Source organism: Cynocephalus volans, chromosome 4, assembly GCF_027409185.1.
Source record: "Cynocephalus volans isolate mCynVol1 chromosome 4, mCynVol1.pri, whole genome shotgun sequence".
Classification (NCBI taxonomy): domain Eukaryota; kingdom Metazoa; phylum Chordata; class Mammalia; order Dermoptera; family Cynocephalidae; genus Cynocephalus; species Cynocephalus volans.
This window is the reverse complement of record NC_084463.1, coordinates 134,225,691-134,250,773: the sequence shown is the minus strand read 5'-3', so window position 1 is coordinate 134,250,773 and position 25,083 is coordinate 134,225,691. Positions and strand designations below refer to the sequence as shown.

The window sequence follows — 25,083 nt, the reverse complement described above, 5'->3', positions numbered from 1 at the left end:
ATCATTGTTTTCATTAGTTTCAATAAACTTTTTGATTTCCTGCTTGATTTCTTCTTGGACCCATATGTCATTAAGTAGAATGCTGTTTAATTTCCATGTGTTTGTATAGTTTCCAGAGTTTTGTTTGTTATTAATTTCTAGTTTTAATCCATTGTGGTCTGAGAAGATACATGGGATAATTCCAATTTTTTTGAATTTATTGAGACTTGATTTGTGACCTAATATGTGATCTATCTTGGAGAATGATCCATGTGCTGATGAGAAGAATTAATATTCTGAGGTTGTTGGGTGGAATGTTCTGTAGATATCTGCCAATTCCAATTGGTCTAGAGTCTTGTTTAGATCTTGTGTTTCTCTACTGATTCTTTGCCTAGATGATCTGTCTAATATTGACAGTGGAGTGTTCAGGTCCCCTGCTATTATGGTATTAGTGTCTATTTCCTTCTTTAGGTCTAATAGAGTTTGTTTTATAAATCTGGCTGCTCCAACATTGGGTGCGTACATATTTATGATTGTTATGTCTTCTTGATGGATCAGTCCTTTTATCATTAAGTAGTGTCCCTCATTGTCTCTTTTTATGGTTTTTAGTTTAAAGTCTATTTTGTCAGATATAAGAATAGCCACTCCAGCTCGTTTTTCTTTTCTGTTTGCATGGTAAATCTTTTTCCATCCTTTCACTCTTAGTCTGTGTGAATCTTTATGGGTGAGGTGGGTCTCTTGTAGGCAGCATATAGTTGGGTCCTGCTTTTTGATCCAGTCAGCCAGTCTGTGTCTTTTAATTGGGGAATTTAAGCCTTTAACATTAAGAGTTGTTATTGAAAGGTGTTGATTTATTCTTAGCATTTTATTGGTTGTTTGGTTGTCTTAGGTGTCTTTTGTTCCTTGCTTTCTGATTTACTGTTTGGTTTCTTTGTTTGTTGGTTCCTTAGGTTGTAGATAGTGTTTTTGTTAGCTTGTTTTCTCTTCATGAATGCCATTTTTATTGTACTAGCGGGTTTAGATTTTTCTTATGTTTTTATGGCAGTGGTAGTTATTTTTCAGGAACCAAACCCAGTACTCCCTTGAGGATTTCTTGTAAGGGTGGTCTTGTGGTAGTGAACTCCCGCAGTTTTTGTTTGTCTGAGAAATATACTATTTGCCCCTCATTTCGGAAGGATAGCCTTGCAGGGTAGAGTATTCTTGGCTGGCAATCTTTGTCTTTTAGTATTTTGAAAATATCATCCCATTCCTTTCTAGCTTTTAGGGTTTGTGATGAGAAGTCTGATGTTAACCTGATTGGGGCTCCCTTATAGGTGATTTGACGCTTCTCTCTTGCAGCTTTTAAGATTCTCTCTTTGTCTCTGAGTTTTGCCAATTTGACTATGACATGTCTTGGAGAAGGCCTTTTTGGGTTGAATACGTTTGGAGATCGTTGAGCTTCCTGGATCTGAAGATCTGTGATTTTTCCTATACCTGGGAAGTTTTATGCCACTATTTTGTTGAATATGTTTTCAATGGAATCTCCATTTTCCTCCCCTTCTGGAATACCCATGACTCGGATATTTGAGCGCTTGAGGTTGTCTGATATCTCTCTCAGATTTTCTTCCATGTCCTTGATTCTTTTTTCTTTCTTTTTGTCTGCTTGTGTTATTTCAAACAGCCCATCTTCAAGTTCAGAGGTTCTCTCTTCAACTTCGACAAGCCTGCTGGTTAAACTCTCCGTTGTGTTTTTTATTTCGCTGAATAACTTCTTCAGTTCAGCAAGTTCTGCTACATTTTTTTTCAGGACATTGATTTCCTTGTATATTTCCTCTTTCAGATCCTGTATACTTTTCCTCATTTCATCATGATGTCTAGCTGAGTTTTCTTGTATCTCATTCAGTTTCCTTAGAATTATCACTCGAAATTCCTTATCAGTTATTTGAAGGGCTTCTTGTTCTATAGGATCTAGAGTATGGGATTTATTAACTTTTGGTGGTGTACTTTCTTGATTTTTTGTATTTCTGGTGTCTTTTTTTTGGTGTTTATTCATTGTGGCAGGGGGTTTCACAGTCCACCGGTTTGAGACTAATGACTAACTAGGATGTTGCTGTGGTTGCCAATTTGGTATGGCTCCCGCCGTGACTGCTCAGTTGGCCTCTAGTGTCTTGTGTGTGTGGTTGCCTCGGGTCTTGGGCTTCTCCGGGGATCCCCCTTTCTGGTCAGCTTGTACTCTGCTGGGCTGGTGGATCACGTACCACAGGGTGTGTGATCTCTGTTGAGCTTTCACTTTCTGTAGAGGACTTCTCCCCGTTCAGTGTGCTCTGGCCCAGGCTGTTAGATCGTGCAGTGGCGACCCCACCGGGTGTGTGGTTTCTGTCGAGTCTCCGCCTCCCTGGCCGCACGTCTCCCCCCTCTGTGCACACTGTGCTGGGTTGGGGCGTGTCTTCTGCACCCCTCGTCTATCAGCTGGGCCTTCAAGACCCTGCTCAGCACTGCCTCGCCCAGGAAGTCTACCAGGTTTCTGCTAGGCACAGACGACCAGTCTCTCTGGGTGCCTTTGTAGCACTGTGTAGATCTTTCTCGGGTGTTGTTCACCTTTGTATCCCCCCGGTATAAACCGAATCTAGTGCCCGCCTGCAGCCTGCTCTCCGGCAGGTTCAAGCAGACCTGGGAACTCTCCTACCACACTATTCCCAACCAGAAATTCGTTAGGCTTTTTTCCAAACTGGTGGTCGCAGAGATGGTATCTGCCTCCCAGTAACAGGAAGTTTACCGGGGCCGGAGTCCAGGGTGTGGTGGAGTGACAGTCGGCCCGCCCGTACTTCCTAGCCCTCCCAAAACTGGTCGGGACGCCCCACACCCCCAGCCCTGCCAGAGAACCGTGGAGGGAGTGGGAGAGGAGGTCGGCCCGCAGGGTCCGGAAAGCCCCACGCCAGGCCAAGCAAATGGGCTCAGTGATGGCCGAGCAGGGCGGAGCTGCCCGCACCTGGGAAAATGGAGGCAGCACCGGGGCAATGAGTGGCCTGGTGGTGCAGGCGGGGAGCCGCGTGGGCATCCACCCCCCGAACAGAGCTTTGCCAGGGATCACTCACAGTGCTGTGCCAGGTCGGGCGCTCGCTCTGTCTCTGGTTTGTTGCCTTCCGTGTTCTCGGCGCTGCCGCCTCGGGCTGTTCAGTCGCGGCGCCGCTCGGGCGCTCCCAGGAGTCTTCTTTAATGCCGGCCTGAAACCTCAAATCCTGGATAGGGCAGCTGGCCGCCTTCAGTGCGGCCCCAGCCTCCGGGATCCTGGCTGCATCCACAGCAGCCCTGGCGCCGTGTTCCCTGTTTCAAGACTCGCTTTTGCAGCTAAGAATCAGTTCTTTTCCTGCTCCACACTTCAAAGCTGTTGCCTGTAAATGAGGCAGCCTCTCCTGCCGGGGGCAAAGTGGCGTTGAGCCCCCAGGACCGGCCAGCAGCAGCAGTCCTCCCTTAAGAGATGGCCAGAGAAAGGTCCACAAGTTTCCCGGCTGCCTGAGGCCCAGTGGCCACCTTTTCCACCTCAGCTACTCCGCGCCAGCCGCCGCAGCCGCCGCCATCTTGAAACCCATTCCCCTAAACTCCTCGTTTTATAGGTGAAGGGGAGGAGAGGAAAAACAAAAGCCCAAGAGAAGAAATACAGTAATAAAGTCAGGTTTAAAAACTTTCCTGTGGTCTAGGTCCAGTATAATTTCGGCTACAATATATTGCCTCTAATGATCCCTTTCTGACTCCTTCAGGTTCCTCAAATTCATTTCTTCTTAACTGAGATGTCTCCTCAGTTATCAGGCTGCTTCTGTTGTTATTTCCACTAGGATGTTATTCCCTCCAAGTGAATCCTGGGATAAAGGATTTATACCTGAAGAGTTAAATCTACCCCTTGGTACTTTCTATATGCTCTTGTAGTTAATATTACTAAGGTAGGCCAGACCCAAGAGGCTTGCATTCAGGCACTTTACACATACATATTTAAACACATAAAACCTTGAATTAAAAAGCTTGTACTTAAAAATAATACCCACTCAACGTACTTAACGTGGGCTAGAAGTCATTAACTCCTACCCTAGTTAACTGGCCTGTAGAAAAGCAGGGTTTTATTTATTGTTCTATCAGAGGCAGATTATAAAAACAATAAGCATACTAGCTAGAAAACATCATGGCTTAAGAAAGATTTGTTCCAACAAGCAAACAGAAAGGACATTGTCGGGGGGGAAGGGGGGAGGGAGAAGGGAGGGAGGTTTTGGTGATGGGAAGCAATAATCAGCTACAATGTATATCGACAAAATAAAATTTAAAAAAAAATAAATAAAAATAAAAAAAAATAAATAAAAAAAAAAAAAAAAAAAAAGAAAGATTTGTTCCAGAAAAGTATCACTGAGATGAACTGAAAAAGATGGATCAGGGTCAGAAGCAGAAAGCTATGCAAAAGAACAGCATTCGAGTTTACACTGATTGAAGATTTCAGAAACACTTGTTCTATTAGTCAAACTTCCTGCAAGGCTCAAAGGAGGCTACTCCAAAAATAGCTAAAACAATTGTGTACTGCATGAAATAAAGTGTGAAGATTTTAAATACCTCCCCCAAAAGGTCAAAAAGTCAATTTTTATTCCCCTCTTCCTCATACAAATGGCTACTATTCTAAAATATAGAAACAAAAAAGGAAGAAATGGACTTTTTCAGATGCTGCAAGCTGTCCTCACTCCCTCAGCACAGTGTCCTCCCAACTTGCCAGTGTCTATCCATGGAAACTTTTAAGTTGAGAAGCTCAAAGTTAAGTCTTCTATATAGCCTTCAGCACTTATTCTGGCTTTGTACTCCAAGAGAGCTCTTTCCAATCTTCTGTCAGGCCCCAGTGAGGGCAGGCGAGGGAAAAGCTTCATCAACAAGGAAGACAGAGGCCTTTTTCAATGGATGGCAAGATCCCCCATTCCTGTGTCTTTGGTGTATGGGTGGAACAGCCACTATTTATGAATAAAATAACTGCCTACTCTCCAGGCTTGGAAAATTATCCAGCAGCCTAGAAACACAGCAGACATGAACTCTAAGCTACATCCCATTACCAACATTCAGTGATGTCATTCTCAGTAACCTAGATAGAAACCTGACTTGCTTGGGTTTTACAATGGGTGTCAAGATTGGCAGAGAAAAAGTTTAATAAGTGAACATTTAAACTCTTCCTTAAACCATCTTTCTCATCTTCATCAGAAGCCTCCAGTCAAAAGCCATCATTAGTATCTTCTTCACTTCCTTTCATCACCCCTTCTTTGTTAACAGAGTACTATGAGATCTCTACTTCAAGTTATCCACTTAGTTATTTCAATTATCCACTCAACGAAGTATTTGTTGTTATTGTTATTGTTATTAATTCTATTATAAAAGACTATAATAAATACGGCAAAATGTTTGAGAGTAGTTACCTCTGAGTTATGGGATTACAATCACTTTTCTCTTTTTCACTTTTCAGTCCAAATTTTCTGTAATAATGTATAACACTTACTTTTCTGAACAATAATTTTTGAAAAGAAATGTGGCTTAATGAAAAAGTTAAATACTCAACAAAATACTAGCAAACCAAATCTATCAACGTATAAAAGGAGTTACACACCATGATATAAATGTGGGAATTATGCCAAGTATGCAAGGCTGGTTCAACATTTGAAAATCAGTTAAAATAATCCATTCGTATCAACAGGCTAAAGAAAAAAAAAAAATCACATGATCAAATTAATAGATGCAGAAAAAGCATTTGACAAAACCCAGCACTCATTCATGATAAAAACTCTCAGCAGCTCTCTGCTCTCTCTGCTTCCACCATCTTGCAATGTGAGACCTCTGGGTCACTGTCACCACCATCAGATGGGCTTTGGACTTCCCAGCCTCAGAAACTCTGGCTGATACAGTGATGGAATCCTGGGCCTTGGTGTTAGATTTTTCAACAACGAACATGCTTTTATGAAAGGTGAAAACTATCATCTTTATCAAAAACAAAACTAGAGGAGGTCAAGATGGCGGAAAAGGAGAGCTGCCTGCCGCTTTTCCGCCATGAGTAGAAGCAGCCTGAGGCCCGTGCCAGATGCAGCTGTAGCAGAATCCGCACAAAGGAACGGCTTCGAAAGGGTGTCTTTACCCTGCCGAGAACCAGGAATCTTCCCCCAACCCGCATGCGCAACCCGCCAGTGCGCCACGGCCCGCATCCCAGCCGCAGCTGCAGACGTGGAAACATGGAGGCCTGAGCCAGCGTGTGTCACCCCAGGCTGCAATGGTGACCACAGCTTCTGACCCCCCGCACCCACCTGCCATCCCTGGAGCTGGAAGCGAATCAACCGGCAGCCGAGACAGGGAGACGTCCAGCGGGAGAGGCAGAAGCTCTGCAGAGACCACAAGCCCTGCGGGCCGCCACTGCATGATCCAACAGGTAGGCTTCACCGCCAACACCCAGCTTCATTCCCAGCCCAGCCCAGTGCACACAGAGCAGGGAGTTGTCCGGCAGGGGAGGCGGCAACTCCACAGGGACCACGCTGCTGCCGTGCAATCCAGCAGCAGGTAGGCTTCACCGCTGTCACCCGGCTCCATCCCAAGCCCGGCCTAGTACGCACAGAGCAGGGGACATCCTGCAGGGGAAGGGGAAGCTCTGCAGAGACCACACGCTCTGTGGTGCCTCGGTGCATCCCAGCAGCCCGGGCCAGAGCACAGGGAACAGGGAGTCAATGAGGTAGCCATACCAAATTAGCAACCACAGCAACATCGTAGTCAGTCAATAGTGTCAAACCTGTGGACTGTGAAACCCCCTGCCAAAATGAATAAACATCAAAGAAAAGATCCCAGAAATACGAAAAATCAAGAAAGTACACCACCAAAACATAATAAATCTCAAGCTCTAGATCCTATACAGCAAGAAGCCCTTGAAATGACTGACAAGGAATTTCGAGTGATAATTCTAAGGAAACTGAATGAGATACAAGAAAACTCAGGTAGACATCATGATGAAACGAGGAAAAGTATACAGGACCTGAAAGAGGAAAAGTACAAGGAAATCAATGCCCCGAAAAAAAATGTAGCAGAACTTGCTGAACTGAAGAAGTTATTCAGTGAAATAAAAAACACAACAGAGAGTTTAACAAACAGGCTTGTGGAAGTTGAAGAGAGAACCTCTGAACTTGAAGATGGGCTGTTTGAAATAACACAAGCAGACAAAAAAAAAAAGAAAAAAGAATCAAAGGCATTGAAGAAAATCTGAGAGAGAGATATCAGACAACCTTAAGCGCTCAAATATCCGAGTCATGGGTATTCCAGAAGGGGAGGAAAAAGGAGATTGCATTGAAAACATATTCAACAAAATAGTGGCATAAAACTTCCCAGGTATAGGAAAAATCACAGATCTTCAGATCCAGGAAGCTCAGCATACTCCAAACGTATTCAGTCCAAAAAGGTCTTCTCCAAGACATGTTATAGTCAAACTGGCAAAACTCAAAGACAAAGAGAGAATCTTAAAAGCTGCAAGAGAGAAGCGTCAAATCACCTATAAGGGAGCCCCAATCAGGCTAACATCAGACTTTTCATCACAAACCATAAAAGCCAGAAAGGAATGGGATGATAAATTCAAAATACTAAAAGACAGAGATTGTCAGCCAAGAATACTCTACCCTGCAAGGCTATCCTTCTGAAATGAAGGGCAAATAGTATATTTCTGAGACAAACAAAAACTGCGGGAGTTCACCACCACACGACCACCCTTACAAGAAATCCTCAAGGGAGTACTGGGTTTGGTTCCTGAAAAATAACTACCACTGCCATAAAAACCCAAGAAAAATCAATACCCACTAGTATAATAAAAATGGCATTCATGAAGAGAAAACAAACAAACAAAACCACTATCTACAACCTAAGGAACCAACAAACACAGAAACCAAACAGTAAATCAGAAAGCAAGGAACAAAAGACACCTAAGACAACCAAACAACAATCAAAAAAATGCTAGGAGTAAATCAACACTATTCAATAACAACTCTTAATGTACAAGGCTTAAATTCCCCAATCAACAGACACAGACTGGCTGACTGGATTAAAAAGGAGGACCCAACTATATGCTGCCTTCAAGAGACCCACCTCACCCATAAAGATTCACATACTAAGAGTGAAAGGATGGAAAAAGATTTACCATGCAAACGGAAAAGAAAAACAGGCTGGAGTAGCTATTCTTATATCTGACAAAGTAGACTTTAAACTAAAAACCATAAAAAGAGACAACGAGGGACACTACGTAATGATAAAAGGACTGATCCATCAAGAAGACATAACAATCATAAATATGTACGCACCCAATGTTGGTGCAGCCCGATTTATAAAACAAACTCTATTAGAACTAAAGAAGGAAATAGACACTAATACCATAATAGCAGGGGACCTGAACACCCCAATGTCAATATTGGATAGATCATCTAGGCAAAGAATCAGCAGAGAAACACAAGATCTAAACAATACTCTAGACCAATTGGACTTGGCAGATATCTAGAGAACATTCCATCCAACAACCTCAGAATATTCATTCTTCTCATCAGCACATGGATCATTCTCCAGGATAGATCACATATTAGGTCACAAATCAAGTCTCAACAAATTCAAAAAAATTGGAATTATCATATGTATTTTCTCAGACCATAATGGATTAAAACTAGAAATCAATAACAAACGAAATTCTGGAAACTATACAAACAAACGGAAATTAAACAGCATTCTACTAAATGACATGTGGGTCCAAGAAGAAATCAAGCAGAAAATCAAAAAATTTATTGAAACTAATGAAAATAATGATACATCATATCAAAACCTGTGGGATACTGCAAAAGCAGTATTAAGGGGGAAATTTATTGCATTAAATGCTCACCTCAGAAGAATGGAAAGATGGCAAGTAAACAACCTAACACTTCACCTTAAAGAACTAGAAAAACAAGAACAATCCAAACCTACAATTAGCAGATGGAAAGAAATCATTAAGATCAGAGCAGAACTGAATGAAATTGAAACCCAAAAAACAATACAAAAGATCAATGAATCAAAAAGTTGGTTTTTTGAAAAGATAAATGAAATTGACAAACCATTAGCATGGCTAACAAAAAAAGAAGAGAGAAGATTCAAATAAGAAAAATTAGAAATGAAAAAGGTGATATTACAACTGATTCATCTGAAATACAAGGAATCATTCGAGACGACTACAAACAACTATACGCCAACAAGTTTGAAAATCTGGAGGAAAGGGATAAATTTCTGGACACACACAAGCTCCCAAACCTGAGCCATGAAGACGTAGAAAATCTGAACAGACCAATAACAATAAAGGAGATTGAAGCTGTTATCAGAAAGCTCCCAACAAAGAAAAGCCCAGGACCAGATAGATTCACAGCAGAATTTTACCAAACATTCAAAGAGGAATTGACACCGATCCCTTACAAACTATTCCAAAAGATTGAAACAGATGCAAATCTCCCGAACTCAGTCTATGAAGCAAACAACATCCTGATACCAAAAGCAGGTAAAGATATAACCAAAAAATAAAACTACAGACCGATATCCTTGATGAATATAGATGCAAAAATCCTCACTAAAATACTAGCAAACAGAATACAGCAACACATACGTAAAATTATTCACCACGATCAAGGGCGATTCATCCCAGGGACGCAAGGTTGGTTCAACATACGCAAATCAATAAATGTGATACACCATATTAATAAAGTCAAACATAAGGACCATATGATCATCTCTATAGATGCTGAAAAAGCATTTGATAAAATTCAGCACTCATTCATGACAAAGACCCTCTATAAGTTAGGTATAGAGGGAAAGTATCTCAACATAATTAAAGCCATATATGAGAAACCCACTGCCAATATCATCGTGAATGGGGAAAAGCTGAAAGCTTTTCCTTAAGAACAGGAACAAGGCAAGGATGCCCACTCTCACCACTCCTATTCAACATAGTGTTGGAAGTACTAGCCAGAGCAATCAGATAAGAGAAGGAAATAAAGGGCACCCAGACTGGAAAAGATGAAATCAAACTGTGCCTGTTTGCAGATGACATGATCCTATATATCGAACAGCCTAAAGCCTCTACAAAAAAACTCTTGGAGGTGATAAATGATTTCAGCACAGTAGCAGGATACAAAATCAACACACAAAAATCAGTAGCATTTCTTTTCTCCAATAGTGAACATGCAGAACGAGAAATCAAGAAAGCCTGCCCATTTACGATAGCCACCAAAAAAATAAAATTCTTATGAATTGAGTTAACCAAGGATGTGAAAAATCTCTATAATGAGAACTACAATCCACTGCTGAGAGAAATCAGAGAGGATACAAGAAGATGGAAAGATATCCCATGCTCTTGGATTGGAAGAATCAACATAGTGAAAATGTCCATACTACCCAAAGTGATATACAAATTTAATGCAATCCCCATCAAAATTCCAATGTCATTTTTCTCAGAAATGGAAAGAACTATCCAGACATTTATATGGAATAACAAAAGACCACGTATAGCCAATGCAACGCTGAGCAAAAAAAATAAAGCTGGAGGCATAACACTACCTGACTTTAAACTATACTACAAAGCTATAATAACCAAAACAGTATGGTACTGGCATAAAAACAGACACACTGATCAATGGAATAGAATAGAGAACCCAGAAATCAACCCACACACCTACAGCCATCTGATCTTTGACAAAGGCACCAAGCCTATACACTGGGGAAGAGACTGCCTCTTTAGCAAATGGTGCTGGGAGAACTGGATATCAATATGCAGGAGAATGAAACTAGACCCACATGTTTCACCATACACTAAAGTCGAACTCAAAATGGATTAAAGAATTAAATATACACCCTGAAACATTTAAACTTCTTAAAGAAAACATAGGAGAAACACTTCAGGAAATAGGACTGGACACAGACTTCATGAATACGAGCACAAAAGCATGGGCAACCAAAGGAAAAATAAACAAATGGGATTATATCAAACTAAAGAGCTTCTGCACAGCAAAAGAAACAATTAACAGAGTTAAAAGACAACCAACAGAGTGGTAGAAAATATTTGCAAAATATACATCTGACATAGGATTAATATCCAGAATATACAAGGAACTCATAAAACTTTACAAGAAAAAAACAAGCACCCCAATGAAAAAATGGGCAAAAGAGCTAAGTAGGCATTTCTCTAAGGAAGATATACAAATGGCCAACAGACATGTGAAAAAATGCTCAACATCACTTTGCATCCGGGAAATGCAAATCAAAACTACACTGAGATAGCATCTCACCGCAGTTAGGATGGCTAAAATCCAAAAGACTATGAACGATAAATGCTGGCGAGGTTGCAGAGAAAAAGGAACTCTCATACATTGTTGGTGGGACTGTAAAATGGTGCAGCCTCTATGGAAAATGGAATGGAGGTTCCTCAAACAATTGCGGATAGATCTGCCATACGACCCAGCTATCCCACTGCTGGGAATATACCCAGAGGAATGGAAATCATCATGTCAAAGTTATGCCTGTTCCCCAATGTTCATCGCAGCACTCTTTACAATAGCCAAGAGTTGGAACCAGCCCAAATGTCCATCATCAGATGAGTGGATATGGAAAATGTGGTACATCTACACAATGGAATACTATTCAGCTATAAAAACGAATGAAATACTGCCATTTGCAACAACATGGATGGACCTTGAGAGAATTATATTAAGTGAAACAAGTCAGGCACAGAAAGAGAAATACCACATGTTCTCACTTATTGGTGGGAGCTAAAAATAAATAAATAAATTCACACACACACACACACACACACACACACACACACACACACACACACACAAAAGAAAAAACGTGGGGAAGGAAGTCATAACAACTACAATTCTTTGAAGTTGATAGGACAAGCAAACAGAAAGGACATTGTCGGGAGGGAGGGGGGAGAGGGAGGAGGGAGGGAGGTATCGGTAATGGGCCACAATAATCAACCACATTGTATATCAATAAAATAAAATTAAGAAAAAATAAAATTTAAAAAAAGAAAAAAAAATACCAAATAACAAACTAAATAAATAAATAAATAAAAATAAAAATAAAAACTCTCAGCAAATTAGGAATGGAGGCGTACTTCCTTAACTTGACAAAGAACATCTACCAAAAACTACAACTAACACCATACTTAACGATGAGAAACTAGAAGTTTTCCCATTAAGGTCAGGAACAAGGCAACAAAGTCTCTTGTCATCACTCCTTATCAACTCTGTACTGAAAGTCTTAGCTAACACAATAAGACAAAAAAAGGAAATAAAAGATATACAGATTGGGAAGAAAGAAATAAAACTCCCTTTGTTTGCAGACGACAAAATGTCTATGTAGAAAATCCAAAGAATCAACAAGAAAAACTCCTGGAACTAATAAGCAATTATAGAAAGACTGCAGGATACAAGGTTGATATATAAAAGTCAACTGCTTTACCATTTACCAGAAGTGAACAAGTAGGATATAAAGTTCAAAACACAATTCCTTTCACATTAGCACCCCCCAAAATGAAATACTTAGGTATATATGTAACAAAATATGTACAAGATATGAGGAAAACTATAAAATTCTGATAAAAGAAATCAAAGACGAAATAATTAGAGAGAGAGTCCATGTTCATGAATAGGAAGGCTCAATACTGTCAAGATGATCTATAGGTTCAACACAATCCCAATCAAAATCCCAGCAGTTATTTTGTGGATATCAACAAACTGATTCTAGAGTTTATATGGAAAAGCAAAAGACCCAGAATAGTCAACACAATGTTGAAAGGAGAAGAACACAGAAAACTGACACTACCCAATTCAAGACTTAATATAAAGCTAAATAAATCAAGACAGTGAGATATTGGCAAAAGAACGGACAACAGGTCAGTAGGACAGAATAAAGAGCCCAGAAATAGACCCACATAACTACATCAACTTATGTTTGACAAGGGAACAATGGCAATGCAACAGAGAAAAGATGGTCTTTTCAACAAATGGTGCAGGACATCCGTGTGCAAAAAAATTAATCTGGACACAGACCTTATTATACTTTTCACAAAAATTTACTCAAAATGGATCACAGACCTAAGTGCGAAATGCAAAACTACAAAACTCCTAGAAGATAACACAGAAGAAAGGCTAAATCGCCTTGGATATGATGATGATTTTTTAGATATAACACCAAAAACATGACCATGAAAGAAATAATTGATGAGCTGAATTTCATTAAAATGAAAAACTGCTGCTCTGTGAAAGATATTACAAAGATAATAAGAAGGGAAACCATAGATTGGAAGAAAATATTTGCAAAAGATATATCTAATAATGGACTGTTATCTAAAATACACTAAGAACTCTTAAGACTCAAAAATAAGAAAATGAACGTGATTTTAAAAAATGGGTAAAGGACTTGAACAGACACCTTATCAAGAATATATACAAATGGCAAATAAGCAAATGAAAAGATGCCCAACATCATGTCATTGTCGAATTGCAAATTAAAACAATGAGATCCCATTACACACCTATTAGAATGTCTCTAATCTAAAACACTGACAACACCAAATTCTGGCAAGGATGTGGAGCAATATGAACTCTCATTCATTGCTGATGGGAATGCAAAATGGTACAGCCACTTTTGAAGACTGTTTGGCAGTTTCTTACATAACTAAACATACAATCTAGCAATCACACTCCTAGGTAATTACCCAAGTGGGCTGAAAACTTATGTCCCCATAAAAACCTGCTAACATGTTTATAGCAAATTTTATTAATAATTGTCAAAACGTGGAAGCAGTCAAGATGTCCTTCAGTAGGTGAATGGATAAATAAATTGCAGTACATGCAGACAATAGAATGTTATTCAGTGTTAAAAAAGAAATGAGCTATCAAGTCATGAAAAGACATATAGAAACTTTAAATGCATATTACGAGGAGAAAGAAGCCAATCTGAAAGACAACACACTGTATGATTCCGACTATATGACATTCTAGAAAAAGCAAAACTATGGAGACAGTAAAAAGATCAGTAGTTGGCAGAGGTTTAAAAGAAGGAAGTATGAAAAGACAGAGCATAGAATTTGTAGGGCAGTGAAATTATTTTTTGTGATACTATAATGGTAGATACATATCATTTACATGTCATTTACACAAATAATTTTTGGCAGTGAAATTATTCTTTGTGATACTATAATGGTAGTATCACATTATGTATTAGTATTACATTAGTATTATTATATATTTTATAATGGTAGTATTACGAGAGAGGCGCCCCTGGAGAGGCCAGAGAGCAGGAGAGGCCAGAGAGCCGCAGCGTCCATGCGCCCTGAGGCACAAATGCGCAGGAGCAGATAGGCGCCACTGCTGCCGGACTCCAACCCCAGCCCAGGCAAGTGCGCACCAACAAGAGAGGTGCCCCTGGAGAGGCCTGAGAGTCGCGGCAACCACGGGCCCTGAGGTACACGCGGTGCCGGAGCAGGTTGGCACCACAGCAGGTTGATACTGCCGCTGCCGGACCCCACCCCCAGCTCAGGCAAGTGCATGCCAATCAGAGAGCCCCCCCAAGAGGTCCAAGAGCAGTGGGGACCAGGCGCCCCGAGGCGCCTGAGTGGGAACAGGTAGGTGCCACTGCTGGACTCCCAGCTCAGTCCAGTCCCCATGGCCCAGAGAGGCCCCAACCTTCCACCCACAAGCACTGAGGCAGCCACGCCAAATTGGCAGTCCTGGCAGGATCCTAGCCAGACAATAGGGTCGAACAAATGGACCATGAAATCCCTTGCCAAAATGACTAAATACCAAAGGAAACATACCAGAAATATGAAAAATCAAGAAAGTACACCACCAAAGGGTAATAACTCTCAAGCTCTATAGATACTATAGATCAAGAAGCCCTTGAAGTGACTGACAGGAAATTTTGAGCGATAATTCTAAGGAAACTAAATGAGATACAAGAAAACTCAGCTAGACTACACGATGAAATGAGGAAAAGTATGCAGGAACTGAAAGAAGAAATGTACAAGGAAATCAATGCCCTGAAAAAGAATGTAGTGGAGCTTGCTGAGCTGAAGAATTCATTCAATGAAATAAAAAGCACAACAGAGAGTTTAACCAGCAGGCTTGCAGAAGCAGAAGAGAGAACTTCTGACCTTGAACATGGGCTATTTGAAATAACACAGGCAGACAAAAAAAAAAAAAGAAAAGAAAAGAAAAGAAAAAAGAATTAAGAACATTGAAGAAAATCTAACAGAGCTATCAGACAACCTTACATGCTCAAATATCCGAGTCATGGGTGTTCCAGAAGGGGAAGAAAAAGGAGATTGCATTGAAAACATATTCAATAAAATAGTGGCAGAAAACTTCCCAGGTACAGGAAAAGACACAGATCTTCAAATTCAGGAAGCTCAAAGATCCCCAAACGTATTCAACCCCAAAAGGTCTTCTCCAAGACATGGTATAGTCAAATTGGCAAAACTCAAAGACAGAGAGAGAATCTTAAAAGCTGCAAGAGAGAAGCATCAAGTCACCTATAAGGGAACCCCAGTCAGACTTTCTATCACAAACACTGAAAGCCAGAAAGGAATGGGATGATATATTCAAAATACTAAAAGACAGAGATTGCCAGCCAAGAAAACTTTACCCCGCAAGGCTGTCCTTCTGAAATGAAGGGCAAATAGTATATTTCTCAGACAAATAAAAACTGGCGGAGTTCACTAATACACAACCACCCTTACAAGAAATTCTCAAGGGAGTACTGGGTTTGGTACCTGAAAAACAACCACCATTGCAATATAAACTCAAGAAAAATCAAAACCCACCAGTAAAATAAAAATGCTAACAATGAAGAGAAAAAAAAAAAAAAGTTTACCTACGATGCCAAGAAACCAACAAATACAGAAGACAAACAGTAAATCAGAAAGAAAGACACTTAAGACATCCAAACAAAAATCAATAAAATGCTAGGAGTAAATCAACACTTTTCAATAACAACTCTCAATGTAAAAGGATTAAATTCCCCCCTCAAAAGACACAGACTGACTGACTGGATTAAAAAGGTGGACCCAACTATATGCTGCCTTCAAGAGAGTCACCTCACCTATAAAGACACACATAGACTAAGAGTGAAAGGATGGAAAAGATATACCATGCAAATAGAAATGAAAAATGAGCCGGAATAGCTATTCTTATATCTGATAAAATAGACTTTAAACTAAAAACCATAAAAAGAGATAAAGAAGGCCACTATATAATGATAAAAGGATTTATCCATCAAGAAGACATAACAATCATAAATATATATGCACCGAATGTCAGAGCAGCCATATTTATAAAGCAAACTCTATTAGACCTAAAGAATGAGATAGACACTAATACCATAATAGCAGGGGACCTGAACACCCCAATGTCAATATTGGACAGATCATCTAGGCAAAGAATCAGCAGAGAACCACAAGATCTAAACAACACTTTAGACCAATTGGATTTGGCAGATATCTACAGAACATTCCATCCAACAACCTCAGAATATTCATTCTTCTCATCAGCACATGGATCATTCTCCAGGATAGATCACATGTTAGGTCACAAATCAAGTCTCAACAAATTCAAAAAAATTGGAATTATCCCATGTATTTTTTCAGATCACAATGGATTAAAATTAGAAATCAATAACAAACGAAATTCTGGAAACTATACAAACACATGGAAATTAAACAGAATTCTACTTAATGACATACGGGTCCAAGAAGAAATTAAACAGGAAATCAAAAAATTTATTGAAACTACTGAAAATGATACATCATACCAAAACCTGTGGCACACTGCAAAAACAGTACTAAGGGGGAAATTTATCACATTAAATGCTTACTTCAGAAGAACGGAAAGATGGCAAGTAATCAACCTAATACTTCACCTTAAAGAACTAGAAAAACAAGAACGATTCAAACCCAAAGTTAGCAGATGTAAAGAAATCATTAAGATCAGAGCAGAACATAATGAAATTGAAACCCAAACAATAATAAAAAAGATCAATGAATCGAAAAGGTGGTTTTTTGAAATGATAAAAAAAATTGACAAACCATTAGCACACCTAACTAAAAAAAGAATAGAGAAGACTCAAATAACAAAAATTAGAAATGAAAAAGGTGATATTACAACTGATACCTCAGAAATACAAGAAAAATTTGCCAACAAATTTGAAAATCTGGAGGACATGGATAAATTTCTGAACACACACAAACGACCAAAACTGAAACAAGAAGATGTAGAAAATCTGAATAGACCAATAATAATAAAAGAGATTGAACCTGTTATCAGAAGGCTCCCAACAAACAAAAGCCCAGGACCAGATGGGTTCACAGCAGAATTGTACCAAACATTCAAAAAGGAATTGACACCAATTCTCTACAAACTATTCCAAAAGATTGAAACAGAGGCAGTTCTTCCAAACTCACTCTATGAAGCAAACATCACCCTGATATCAAAACCAGATAAAGATACAACAAAAAAGGAAAACTACAGGCCAGTATCTTTGATGAATATAGATGCAAAAATCCTCAATAAAATACTAGCTAACAGAATATAGCAATACATACAGAAAATTACACATCACGATCAAGTGGGATTCATCCCATGGATGCAAGGTTGGTTCGACATATACAAATCAATAAATGTGATACACCATATTAATAAAATCAAACACAAGGACCATATGATCATCTCTATAGACACTGAAAAAGCATTTAACAAAATTCAACACTTGTTCGTGATAAAGACTCTCTACAAGTTAGGTATAGACAGAAAGTATTTCAACATAATTAAAGCCATATATGATAAACCCACTGCCAATATCATCCAACGGGGAAAAGCTGAAAACTTTTCCCTTAAAAACAGAAACTAGACAAGGATGCCCACTCTCACCACTCCTATTCAACATAGTGTTGGAAGTACTAGCCAGAGCAATCAGAGAAGAGAAGGAAATAAAGGGCATCCAGATTGGAAAAGATGAAGTCAAACTGTCCCTGTTTCCAGATGACATAATCCTATACATTGAACAGCCTAAAGCCTCTACAAAAAAACTCTTGGAGTTGATAAATGATTTCAGCAAAGTTTCAGGATACAAAATCATCACACAAAAATCAGTAGCATTTCTATACTCCAATAGTGAACATGCAGAAAGAGAAAACAAGAAAGCTAGCCCATTTACAATAGCCACCAAAAAATAAAATACTTAGGAATAGAGTTAACTAAGGATGTGAAAAATCTCTATAATGAGAACTACAAACCACTGTTGATAGAAATAAAAGAGGACACAAGAATATGGAAAGATATCCCATGCTCTTGGATTGGAAGAATCAACATTGTGAAAATGTCCATACTACCCAAAGTGATCTACAGATTCAATGCAATCCCCATCAAAATTCCAAAGACATTTTTCTCAGAAATGGAAAAAACTATCCAGACATTTATATGGAATAACAAAGGGCCATGCATAGCCAAAGCAATCCTGAGCAAAAAAAATAATAATAATAATAATAAAGCTGGAGGCATAACACTACCTGACTTAAACTATACTACAAAGATAATAACCAAAACAGCAATGGCACTGGCATAAAAAGACACATGAATCAATGGAATAGAATAGAGAACCACAGATCAACCCACACACCTACAGCCATCTGATCTTTGACAAAGGCACCAAGCCCATACATTGGGGAAGAGACTGCCTCTTCAGCAAATGGTGCTGGGATAACTGGATATCCAGATACAGGAGAATGAAACTAGACCCATACCTCTCACCATTTAACAAAATCAACTCAAAATGGATTAAAGAATTAAATATACACCCTGAAACATTTAAACTTCTTAAAGAAAACATAGGGGAAACACTCTAGGAAGTGGGACTGGGCACAGACTTCATGAATATGACCCCAAAAGCACGGGCAACCAAAGGAAAAATAAACAAATGGGATTATATCAAACTAAAAAGCTTCTGCACAGCAAAATTAACAGAGTTAAAAGACTACCAACAGAGTGGGAGAAAATATTTGCTAAATATACATCTGACAAAGGATTAATATCCAGAATATACAAGGAACTGAAACAACTTTACAACAACAAAAAAAACAAATAACCCAATTAAAAAATGGGCAAAGGAGCTAAATAGGCATTTCTCAAAGGAAGATATACGAATGGCCAACAGACACATGAAAAAATGCTCAACATCACTCAGCACTTGGGATGTGCAAATTGAAACCACACTGAGATACCATATCACTCCAGTTAGGATGGCTAAAATCAAAAAGACTGAGAATGATAAATGCTGGCGAGGTTGCAGAGAAAAAGGGACTCTCATACACTGTTGGTGGGACTGCAAAATGGTGCAACCTCTATGGAAATTGGTATGGAGGTTCCTCAAACAATTGCAGATAGGTCTACCATATGACCCAGCTATTCCACTGCTGGGAATATACCTAGAGTAATGGAAATTATCAGGTCGAAGGTATACCTGTACTCCAATGTTCATTTTAGCACTATTTACGATAGACAAGAGTTGGAACCAACCCAAATGTCCATCATCAGATGAGTGGATACAGAAAATGTCGTATATCTACACAATGGAATACTACTCTGTCATAAAAAAGAATGAAATACTGCCATTTGCAGCAACATGGATGGACTTAGAGAAAATTATATTAAGTGAAACAAGTCAGGCACAGAAAGAGAAATACCACATGTTCTCACTTAATTTGTGGGAGCTATAAATAAATAAATAAATAAATAAATAAATAAATACATACATACATACATACATACATACATACATACATACATACATACATACATACACAAACGGGGTGGGGAGGGAAGAAGACACAACAATCACAATTCCTTGAAGTTGTTAAGACAAGCGAACAGATATGAGGTTGTTGGGAGGGAGAGGGTGGGGGGAGAGAGGTTTTGGTAACGGGCCACAAAAATCAACCACCTTGTATACTGATAAAATTAAATTAAGTTTAAAAAAATAAATAAAATAATGGTAGTATTACGTTATAATGGTGTAACAATTTGTGAAAATTATTCTTTGTGATACAATAGTGGTAGATGAATGTCATTTACATGTATCTACCATTATAGTATCACAACGAATAATTTGTGACAAAAATTATTTGTACCAAAACCCTCAGAATGTACAACACCAAGAATGAGCACTTTGACAGTCCATAGTGATAATGATATGTCAATATAGGTGCACTGACTGTAACAAACGTATTGCTCTGGTGTGGGATGTTGATAGTGGGAGAAGACATGCATATGGGGGTGGGAAGGGAGTAAGTATATAGGAACCCCTTGTATTTTTCATTCAATTTTTCTTTAAACCAAAAACCACACTTTAAAGTCTATTTTAAAAAAAAGTTAATACAACTAAAACAGAAAACAAAGTAGCCACTGAAATGAAGCCTAGGGAAGGTCTGGGGGTAGGGTAAGCAACCAAAGAACTAGGCACGATAATTCTTTTGCTTAAACTTCAAAACCACTTTCATTCTCTGCCTTCCCAGTTAATACTAGACCTTTCCTTCCTATCTGGCTCCTCCTTTCTATAACAAATCAAAGTTTTCAACTTAAGCCCAATAAAATAATGGCTCAGTACTTAGCACATGTGGTCCCTGTCATTTGAAGGTTCTTCTACGGGAGCCTCAGTCATCCTGAAGACCCTCAGAAGAGCAGGTTTTTTTTTTTTTTTTTTTTTTTTCATAAGAACAACAATGCCAGTTTATTTTTTTTTTTATTTATTTATTATTATTTTTATTATTTCTATTTATTTTATTTTTTATTTTGTCAATATACATTGTGGCTGATTATTGCTCCCCATCACCAAAACCTCCCTCCTTCCTCCCTCCCCCCTCCCCCCCAACAATGTCTTTTCTGTTTGCTTGTCGTATCAACTTCAAGTAATTGTGGTTGTTATATCTTCTTCCACCACCACCCCCGGTTTTGTGTGTGTGTGTGTGTGTGAATTTATATATTAATTTTTAGCTCCCACCAATAAGTGAGAACATATGGTATTTCTCTTTCTGTGCCTGACCTGTTTCACTTAATATAATTCTCTCAAGGTCCATCCATGTTGTTGCAAATGGCAGTATTTCATTCGTTTTTTTTTTTTTTCTTTTTTCATTCGATTTTATAGCTGAGTAGTATTCCATTGTGTAGATGTACCACATTTTCCGTATCCACTCATCTGATGATGGACATTTGGGCTGGTTCCAACTCTTGGCTATTGTAAAGAGTGCTGCGATGAACATTGGGGAACAGGTATACCTTCGATTTGATGATTTCCATTCCTCTGGGTATATTCCCAACAGTGGGATAGCTGGGTCGTATGGTAGATCTATCTGCAATTGTTTGAGGAACCTCCATACCATTTTCTATAGAGGCTGCACCATTTTGCAGTCCCACCAACAATGTATGAGAGTTCCTTTTTCTCTGCAACCTCGCCAGCATTTATCGTTCAGGGTCTTTTGGATTTTAGCCATCCTAACTGGGGTGAGATGGTATTTCAGTGTGGTTTTGATTTGCATTTCCCGGATGCTGAGTGATGTTGAGCATTTTTTCATATGTCTGTTGGCCATTTGTATATCTTCCTTAGAGAAATGCCTACTTAGCTCTTTTGCCCATTTTTTAATTGGGTTCTTGTTTTCTTCTTGTAAAGTTGTTTGAGTTCCTTATATATTCTGGATATTAATCCTTTGTCAGATGTATATTTTGCAAATATTTTCTCCCACTCTGTTGGTTGTCTTTTAACTCTGTTAATTGTTTCTTTTGCTGTGCAGAAGCTTTTTAGTTTGATATAATCCCATTTGTTTATTTTTCCTTTGGTTGCCCGTGCTTTTGGGGTCGTATTCATGAAGTCTGTGCCCAGTCCTATTTCCTGAAGTGTTTCTCCTATGTTTTCTTTAAGAAGTTTTATTGTTTCAGGGTGTATATTTAAATCCTTAATCCATTTTGAGTTGATTTTAGTATATGGTGAGAGGTATGGATCTAGTTTCATTCTCCTGCATATGGATATCCAGTTATCCCAGCACAATTTGCTGAAGAGGCAGTCCCTTCCCCAGTGAATAGGCTTGGTGCCTTTGTCAAAGATCAGATGGCAGTAAGTGTGTGGGTTGATTTCTGGATTCTCTATTCTATTCCATTGGTCAGTGGGTCTGTTTTTATGCCAGTACCATACTGTTTTGGTTATTATAGCTTTGTAGTATAGCTTAAAGTCAGGTAGTGTTATGCCTCCAGCTTTTTTTTTTTTTGCTCAGCATTGCTTTGGCTATGCGTGGTCTTTTTTTGTTCCATATAAATGTGTGTGGAAAAACTCTGAAAAAGATCTAAGTAGCTAACCCAGTGAGTGACCTGGAGTGTGAAATCACTTACTTTTGAGAACTATCAGGCTCATCAACAGAGACATCACCACAACATGTTCAAAGAGGAATCTGCTTCAGGACATTGTATAACCAATCACAGTAGCACTAAACCTCATGATACTGCTCATATTATAAAGTGGGAGATGGAGTAAGGAGCAATGCTTGGTGAAATAGAAGGCATGTCTAACTTTGACTCCAATTTGGTTACTGGACATTCTCTTGTCTTTTATTCCATAACACAGACAAGGTTTTACAAATAATGATAATGAAAACAATATTAAGATTTAAATTGTGCAGGCAGTGTTCCAAGCACCATCATATTCATATTTCTCATTAAATCCTCAAGCAGTCAACAATATTTTCATTTTATGTTAGGGAAAATCGAAGCCCATGGTAGTTAAGTTATTTGCCTGATATTATGCAGCAGGTAAGCAGTAAGGCAAAGATTCAGCTCAGGTCAGCCCTGTTCCAAAGACAGTGCTCTGACAACCATTCCATATTGTATCCTACTACTCAAAAGTGAACTTGAGCCTCCAAGAAGCAGGATTAGTGACAATTTGGTAAGCAATTTGGTACAGAGGAAAGCAGTCAGGATGGGAAGTCAGAGGCCCTGAATATTAATTAGTCATGTCTTTTGCAAATGACCCACTGTGCGAGTTTGGGCAAGTCACTGAATCTTCCAGAGCCTCATTTTTTATCATAAAAAAATGAAAAGCCAAACTCGGCTTTCTTTTATCTGTAAAATGTTACATCTGCAATAATTCGCCAATACAAATTTGTCTGTAATCACACTTGTTGCCAAAACAGGAGAGGGGATTCAGGAGTCTAGGAATCTAACTCAGCAGTCACTAGGGTGACACAGACAAAATAAGAAGTAAAGAAGAATGAAGAATAACCCTTTTCCTCTACAATGCTGCCCTATCAAGGGATTATCGTCTCTCCTACCTTTAGCCACCAATCTTTTCTAGAAAGTAATGTAACACTTGCTGCTCTGTCTCCTCTACCAATAAGGAGTCTACCAGTCACCAACTCCATCTGACTTCACTACTGACCTGTCTAGTATTTAGCACTTCCAACACCCCTCAGTCTTTAAATTCTCTTTTCTCTGTGGTTTGGTTGCTGTGACCCTGGACTTGTCTGGTTCTCTGATTACTGGCTTCATTCCTGCAAGTCTATATACTCTCTCTAGGTGACTATGATTGACAAAATCCTCTACACCCGGATTTTTCAAGCTTGGCACTATTGATATTTAGAGCTGAAGATTCTTTGCTGGGGGAGAAATATCCTGTGCACTGTACTACGTTGAGCAGCATTCTTGGCCTTTATGCAGTAGATGACAGTAGTACCAGCCCCTACCCCCACTTGTGACAAACAAACATGTTTCCAGACATTGCTAAATATCCTCTGGGGGCAAAATCACTTTTCATTGAGAAGTTCTATTCTATAACCTCTTCCTTAGTAATTTCATCCCATCACTGGAATTCAAATACTACTGCCAGTGGAGATGGTTCCTAAGCCTGGATTTTCTCTCCAGGAAACCAGTCTCACAGTTCCTCCTGGCTGATACACATCTCTACCTGGATACTTTCCTACTATCCAACCCATCAAACCTCAAACTGAATCCCTGCTCCTCTTTCTCCTTATTACTACCTTTTTTTCAGTGCTCCACATTTAAGGCACTATTCTCAGCACTTTATGTGCACTACTTGAATTAATCATCATGATACCATGAGGTAGCTATTATTATTACTATACCCATTTCAGATGAAGAAACTGGGCAGGTTTCTTACCTCCTTATGTAAAAGTCATACACATGTTAAGTACCAGAACTGGAGTTTGAACCCACATAGTTTGACTACATAATCTGCCTTTTGACCACAACATTATTGTCCTACAAAATCCCTTCAAACTTGACCTGCTTTTCCTATCCCCCTTAATAATAACAGGATTTAGGCAGTACCCAGGACCAAACCCTGGAGTCATTTTATTTTCTCCACCAGATAACAGGTCTCTTGACTTAACATCTGGACGGGAAATTATAACACCTCAGCTTAGGGTCTTGCACAAAATGGTGGGAAACCCATTCTGACCAAATGTCAGAAGCCATCCCACCTCTGCCCTTCCACCACAATCTGGCTAAAGAGATGTCCCCCCACATCTATGAAAACCGTCCTCTTTTCTTTTCATTCCCTTCCTACTACTCTCCCCTAAACATCTAGACCCATTCTTCAATGCTCCATTTTAGCTCCATCTGCCGACACCATCTAGGCCCACTCCCCCCGTACCACTTTCATGCTAAAACAAAATTCTAAATCACAAAGAGCTTCTGAGTGATGTGAGGAAATTGGTTAGGATCCTGCTCCTACCTCCAGCACGTTCTTGGCCAGCTTTCCCTCCCTTCTCATCTCCATTTGGCTCTTTAAGACTTAGTAACTATATGTGCTCCTCACTCTCTCCATCTTGGTGTTTAGACCTTAGCTTTGTCTCATATAGTCTTTGGCTTAGCTTATATCTTTAACTCCCAAACTCACCTTCTCTTAAATAGGAACCCCATATCTCAGAATACTCCACCCTTCCTCTCCTTCTGCCCAGAATACTTCCTGAGGCTATAAATTTAGGTACTTGAGCCCAAGTACTACATTGCTTGCTGTAGTTTG

The 25,083-nt window shown here is 39.2% G+C and overlaps 1 protein-coding gene across 1 annotated transcript in view; it reads right to left on the bottom strand.

Moving 5' to 3' along the window:
• TRIM44 (tripartite motif containing 44) overlaps positions 1-25,083 on the bottom strand; it is a 164,426-nt gene that overhangs the window by 97,021 nt on the left and 42,322 nt on the right. The window lies entirely within an intron of this gene.